This window comes from Lampris incognitus, chromosome 3, assembly GCF_029633865.1.
Source record: "Lampris incognitus isolate fLamInc1 chromosome 3, fLamInc1.hap2, whole genome shotgun sequence".
Lineage (NCBI taxonomy): Eukaryota > Metazoa > Chordata > Actinopteri > Lampriformes > Lampridae > Lampris > Lampris incognitus.
In genome coordinates, this window is record NC_079213.1 from 9,882,683 (window position 1) to 9,889,261 (window position 6,579).

The following is a 6,579-nucleotide window of genomic DNA, read 5'->3' on the forward strand; positions in this document are numbered from 1 at the left end:
ATACCTCCCAGTTCACCCCCCCCCCAAACAGATCCCCATGTTGGTAGGCAACAGAACAGACCGTTACGCTACCCGGATGCCCTGGAGTTTTTTTAAAGTGATAAACTTATTAAACAAACAAAGGCTCTTTTCAAAAAGTCTAAACCGAGAGGGCACGGTGGTGCCGTGGTTAGCGCTATCGCCTCACAGCAAGAAGATCCGGGTTCAATTTCCGGCCGGCCGGCCGGCCAGGTACCTTTCTGTGTGCAGTTTGTGAGTTCCCCCCCGTGTTGGCGTGGGTTTCTGTCGGGAACTCCGGTTTCCTCCCACAGCCCAAAGACACGTAAGTCAGGTGAATCAGAGATGCTGAAATTACACCCGAGGTGCAAGTCTGTGCATGAACGTGTCTGTCCGTGTGTCTGCCCTGCGATGGGACTGGCGGCCTGTCCAGGGTGTTTCCCCGCCTTCCGCCCAGTGGGCGCTGGGATAGGCTGCAGTGGCCCATGACCCTAATTAGGACAAGCAGCCTGGAAAAGGAATGAACGAGGAAAAAAAGGTCTAGACCTGGGCTGCGGCAGTCAGCAGTGACTGCGGCATCATTTCGGCGTGCAACAGTGCTTCACTGTGTCACAGTCCCTTCACTACGGCAAGAAAAGGTTTTATTTCCCCTGCGGCCCTTCGGAGGGCACACAACATGATCTGGCAATGCTGGACGTACTACCATCTGCCAACATAAACAGAAGAAGAATAGGCTGCCTCGGCTGCTGTTGTGCCGAAGGAGAAGCTGATAAGCAGGCTCCACGACGGCGGGCCTCACTGCGGCTACGACCGTATACAACTCACTTCTTTTTCCTTCTTCTTTTGCAAGATAATGGGTAACAGGTGTCAAGTAATTTTGCCGCCTATGGGAAGTACTTCACTTGTCCATGACTGTTACATATTACAGGCACAGTAGGATGGAGCGAGTATTTCCAAGTAATGTCATTACTGTCAGCGGGGGAACCTCGTCTTCTTATCCAGCCATTTCTGGGTGACCGCAACCGACCACAGCGTCTCGACTCAGCCTCACAGACACGCACACTCTGTAAACTTGTGCTGGGATTTACGCGCCAACTCGCCCATGTGCTCATACAGGACACACACACACACACACACACACACACACTTTCAATAAATGACCCCAACACAAGCAACCTGCCTGTTATCCGGAGAGCCGGAAGTTACTCCTCTCCTCTCCGTGCCGCAAATAACTGAAGGATGGATTGGATAAGCGGGTGGAGATAATGGATGGATGGATGTGAGCGACAGTTGCTAACGGCTGACCTGAGAGCAGTGATTCCTGCAGAAGATATCAACCTGAATATCATGATCCGGATGACAAAAACAGACCGAGAATCCTGTGGCAGCATGGGGCAGTAACGCCAGTTTGAATTTGACACGAATATCTATGCACACACACACACACACACACACACACACACACACACACACACACACACACACACACACAGGTTTTACATACACATGTTGTTTGGTGATAATCTGGCATCCGTTTGCAGGGCGCCACCCACGGGCCCTATAGACGTTACTCAGGTGCACCTATTAGTACACAAGTTGCACTCTTTTTATAAATAGGTCAATGAAGGACGTCCGAGTGGCATATTGGCCTATTTCATTGCCTACCAACATGGGGGTCGCCGGTTCGAATCCCCATCTTACCGCCGGCTTGGTCGGGCGTCCCTACAGACACAACTGGCCGTGTCTGCGGATGGGAAGCCGGATGTGGGTGTGTACTGGTCACTGCACTAGCGCCTCCTCTGGTCGGTCCGGGCGCCTGTTCGGGGGGGGAGTAGGGGCAATGGCGTGATCCTCCCACACACTATGTCCTCCTGGCGAAACTCCTCACTGTCAGGTGAAAAGAAGCGGCTGGCGACTCCACATGTATCGGAGGAGACGTGAGGTAGTCTGCAGGCCTCCCCCGGATCGGCAGAGGGTGTGGAGCAGCGACCGGGACGGCTCGAAAGAGTGGGGCAATTGGCCAAGTACAATTGGGAGAAAAAGGGGGGAAACCACCCCCCAAAATAGGTCAATAAGCAAGGTATGCATAGGCTCTGATGAAGAAGTGGAATCAGCGCTGGGATAAATCCATTTTGTAGCATTTAATTTAGCATGCGAGTCCTGTTTCTCTGCATCTGTATTTGTGCACATGCTGGTGTAGCTGTGTGAGAGAGGGCAACGAGTGCATCTATGTAGGACTTCGCAACTGCTTCAGCTGTGTGCATGAGAGAGAGAGAGAGAGAGAGAGAGAGAGAGAGAGAGAGAGAGAGAGAGAGAGAGAGAGAGAGAGAGAGAGAGAGAGAGAGAGAGAGAGAGAGAGAGCGAGAGAGCAGAGCTGGTGCATATCGAGCATAAATCCAGCTCGTAGGGTTGCATCAGGTCAAGGGGATCACGGCTCAGACTGACTCCCTCTCAACACGAGAGGAAATTATAGTCCTAACCCACAAGACAGCCACCGCTTAGACTCACTGTACAGTTACAATGCAGCGGCCACAGAGTCTGCAGAGTACACACAATTTTGGGCCCTGCGCATCGTCACTTTGATTTGGTTGGACGGTTATTGGCCATCACGGATAGGACAGGACAGGACAGGACAGGACAGGACAGGACAGGACAGGACAGGACAGGACAGGATAGGACAGGACAGGACAGGACAGGACGGTACGTGTGTCTCCAGGATAGAGCAGTATCCCCGTCTTCTATCAAGCCTGTTAGCGTGAACCTGAAAACCCATAAAAGGCGTTAGAGGGGTGAAGTAATAAGTTTGTAATGAGAGTGTGAAGTTCTGTCACAGTGCGTAACGTCTACAGACGCCGTCTTCCACGCCGGGAACGTTTGCCCTTATGTTTCCCTTGGAAGCGCGGACCGACCGCTGGGGGACAGGGAAGGTGTTGAGACAAAGGGTGAAATCAGCTCCTTTCTGAACATACGTTTCATCCAGAGGACACGCTGTTCCAGCCCTCTCACATGACGGATTAATCCTGGCCTGATGAAAGCCCGAGCCGGTGAAAACCTTGTCCGGAGACTTGGCAGGAGCTTTCCCGACTGCAGTCATATCTTAAGATTTGAGAATTTGAAATTCAAACAGAATGTGTCAGACTGGGTTTGCAAAGTACACCGGGAGGTTTATTCTGGGACTCGTCAAAACAAGAACTGATAAGGCGAGCGCCAGGGAGTAGTGACGGTTAATGGGAAGTATTTGGAAGTATATTTAGTTGAGTTTTCTGAATTGTTGTACATGTGTGTGTGTACATATATATAAAATGAAATGTTATAAGGGGGGGAGTTCCTCCTTTTTCTCCCCAATTATGAATTGCACCCATCTAATTACCCCACTCTTCCGAGCTGCCCCAGTTTCTGCTCCACCCCCTCTGCTGATCCGGGGAGGGCTGCAGACTACCACATGCCCCCTCCGATACATGTGGAGTCGCCAGCCGCTTCCTGACAGTGAGGAGTTTCACCAGGGGGACGTAGCGCGTGGGAGGATCACGCTATTCCCCCTCAGTTCCCCCTCCCCCCTCTCTGAACAGGTGCCCCAACCGACCAGAGGAGGCGATAGTGCCGCGACCAGGATACATACCCACACCCGGCTTCCCACCCGCAGACACGGCCAATTGTGTCTGTCGGGACACCAAACCAAGCTGGAGGTAACACGGGGACTCGAACCGGCGATCCTCGTGTTGGTAGGCAACGGAATAGACCGCTACGCCACCCGGACGCCCGAATCGTGGCATATTTATGGGGTTTGGATAAAACGGTCCCAGAAATATTGCTGTTAAATTGGCTGAACCAGCTCTGATGCATGAAGACAAAAATTAGAAGCACCTTATATTTTGGTAATTTGCGCATAACCTTTGACCCCAATCATCTCCGAACCTTATCTCCTGTTTTACCTTGTGGCCGAAGATGAGTAAGTACATGTGTATGCTCACATACGCCCACATGGACACACATTCAAAGACACATACACACCCACACACACACCTCTATATATATATATACTGTCACTATACATATACATACACATATATATATAGTGACAAGCATGTTAAAGTGAGCCTCCTCCTGAGGGTCCTTTAATTCATCTTAGTCTATAAACATTTTGTCAGTTTTTAATGCAAACCAGCCAGGTAGAGAGAACCGAGGACTGTTTCAAAGGCACCTCTGACATTATGGCTTTGCCAGTATTACCCAATTCCTGCTCTGCTGCATAGACAAGAACATAATTACTGCCAGCTACTACGTGAGTCATAATCAAGTCCAGAGGTTTTTCCTGAAAATAAAACAAGAATTTGAAAATCCAACCGAGGGAAGGGAAAACTAGAGATTTTCATCGGGTTTATATCCGAGACTTCAACTACGCATCGTGCATCCAGCGCTGCAGAACGCACTCTGGGCTACGACACCAACGTCCTTGGGACGGCGGGTGGAGATGGAGATCTGCAGTTGTTATGTATTAAATCAAGTTGACGCACCGACTGTGTTTTATCTCAGCAGAATGAAAAGGAGAGTGAGAAAGAAAGCAAAAAAAGTCTTGGATCGCTGAAACAGGGAAGGTGCGTGTCCAAGATCTGTCTGTCTGACAGCCAGGAAATACAAACAGAACTCTTATCACATGAAACGGATGAAAATGGAAATGATTAAAAAGACTGAATTGACTAAACTATAATCTCATTTAAAAGTGTGGATGGATGACCTGCTGCCATGTGGCCACTGGGCAACAATTCTTTTAGACCCACTAAACAGAAGTGAATGAGTAGGTAGAGATACATTGCCCAACAGGATACCCCCCCCCCCCCCCACACACACACACGTCACCCTATACTTGTGGGGATCCCTCATTGACTACATTCATTCCCTAGCCCTTAACCCTAACCTTAACCACCACAACTACACAACTAACCTTAACCCGTACCCAGTGGTGTACTGGCCAATCCTGGTGGGCCCGGTTGACCATATAAAGATCCATAACAGGCCTGTGCGCCTGTATTCGGGATGCGCATGAGAACGTGCTGCATGCATGTCCCAGGACTGGGCTCACTGGCCAATCACAACCAAGTTAGTTAATGCGCGTTAGCATTCTAGTCGCAAAATTAGCATGCAGCCAACCAAAGCCATGGACAAGAAAATGTCAAAAGTAAAGGAGGCGCTGAAAACATTAGAGAGAAAAAGGAAGCGGGCATTGGAGGCACAGGCTTCCAGATGTAAACAGGCAGGACACAGTCCAGACCAGGTGGAGCAAGGCAGTGTTCAATGAGAAAGGCAGGGGACCAGCAAGTAGCGATTACGTTCCAGGGATTAGTCATATCCTAAAAGTGTCATGAGTAAAACTAGGCTAACTATATAGCTAGCTAGCTTTGACATGTCCTCGCCTCTAATGTTTTTGTTGTCCTCCGTGTGTCCATATGTCAGTTGCGAGCGCGTGCTACTAAACATCCCTTACAGGTCTTTGTCACGCACAACCCACGGCAGCAGTTGCGCGTGCGCCGTGGGAAAATAATCTATATACTGTTTTGGCAATCAGCACCCTCTAGTGGCCAGCAAAGCTATTCAAGAGGAGCGCACTGAAACGGTAAAATGGACGTTAAATTATAGGGTAGGCTACATGTTCAGTTAAAACCGCTGTAACTTGTGGATACAAAAACGGCCCCCGCTGATAGGCTACTTGTTCCTATATATGCCATGCTGATGGCGTGTGACAATATACACTCACCGGCCACTTTATTAGGCACACCTGTCCAACTGCTCGTTAACGCAAATTTTTAATCAGCCAATCACATGGCAGCAACTCATTTCATTTAGGCATGTAGACATGGTCAAGACGATCTGCTGCAGTTCAAACCGAGCATCAGAATGGGGAAGAAAGGTGATTTAAGTGACTTTGAACGTGGCATGGTTGTTGGTGCCAGACGGGCTGGTCTGAGTATTTCAGAAACTGCTGATTCACTGGGATTTTCACGCACAACCATCTCTAGGGTTACAGAGAATGGTCCGAAAAAGAGAAAATATCCGGTGAGCGGCAGTTCTGTGGGCGAAAATGCCTTGTTGATGCCAGAGGTCAGAGGAGAATGGCCAGACTGGTTCGAGCTGATACAAAGGCAACAGTAACTCAAATAACCAGTCATTACAACCGAGGTATGCAGAAGAGCATCTCTGAACGCACAACACGTCGAACCTTGAGGCAGATGGGCTACAGCAGCAGAAGACCACACCGGGTGCCACTCCTGTCAGCTAAGACCAGGAAACTGAGGCTACAATTCCGCACAGGCTCACCAAAATTGGACAATAGAAGATTGGAAAAACGTTGCCTGGTCTGATGAGGTCTCGATTTCTGCTGGGACATTCGGATGGTAGGGTCAGAATTTGGCGTCAACAACATGAAAGCATGGATTCTTCCTGCCTTGTATCAACGGTTCAGGCTGCTGGTGGTGGTGTAATGGTGTGGGGGATATTTTCTTGGCACACTTTGGGCCCCTTAGTACCAATTGAGCATCGCGTCAACGCCACAGCCTACCTGAGTATTGTTGCTGACCATGTCCATCC